Here is a 731-nt window from a genome sequence, read left to right as displayed (position 1 = left end):
TTTTTTTTTTTTTTTTTTTTAATCCATCTGTTTTTTTTAGCCAGTAGGTACTTAGCTGAAGACATTATTGACAGCAAAAGATATTTCTTTTGTCCATTATATTAATGTCATAGAGCACATTAAGATACTAGGACTCAGGGGTGGAATACCTAGGCTACATACTAGACTCTACACATGGGAATTTCATTAGAAAAGTTCCCTATTTCTACTGTAGGACTTAGTGTAACATACCACTGGTAAACCATGACAGTCCCAACCAAATCTTCTTTCCACATGAAAACCATTCTGATGGGCATATCTAGTTACAACATCCTTGATAGCACCAGCTAGAATATGGCCGTAATGAGGAAGACCAGTTGCAAATGGAGGGCCATCATAGAATGAATACCTGAGGAAACAAAGCAAAAAAATCAAAAATGGGAAAGAACATGAATTATTAAAAAATATTAAAACACCGAAGGGTTCAAAACACCAACCCTTCACAAGCGGGAAAAGGAAAAGAAGATTAAAACACAATAGTGTTTAAATTTCCATTACTTATACCATCACATAAAGGGAATTTTCCCATTAAATTTTGGGAACAATAAGGCCCATAGCTAGTGGGTTAGGTATCCGATATAAAGTCCTTTCTCTGAGTGAGCCTACAGTTCAATGAATCCCTCTGATTTTGCCAGTCTCTTACCTAGGTTTTCCTTTGGATTGTTTGAGGCATTCCTGGAAAATTTCATGCT

At 36.0% G+C, this 731-nt stretch overlaps 1 long non-coding RNA gene across 1 annotated transcript; it reads right to left on the bottom strand.

Moving 5' to 3' along the window:
* Nucleotides 1-230: 230 nt before the first annotated feature.
* Nucleotides 231-731, bottom strand: LOC113473379. Its single transcript, XR_003395366.1, has 2 exons — nt 683-731; nt 231-388 (listed from the first exon to the last, which is right to left on the bottom strand). It is a non-coding gene; the product is annotated as an uncharacterized LOC113473379 (long non-coding RNA).

This window comes from Diaphorina citri, unplaced genomic scaffold (assembly GCF_000475195.1).
Source record: "Diaphorina citri unplaced genomic scaffold, Diaci psyllid genome assembly version 1.1 scaffold27191, whole genome shotgun sequence".
NCBI lineage: Eukaryota > Metazoa > Arthropoda > Insecta > Hemiptera > Psyllidae > Diaphorina > Diaphorina citri.
The sequence above is the reverse complement of the archived record's forward strand: the minus strand, read 5'-3'. Positions and strand labels throughout refer to the sequence as shown.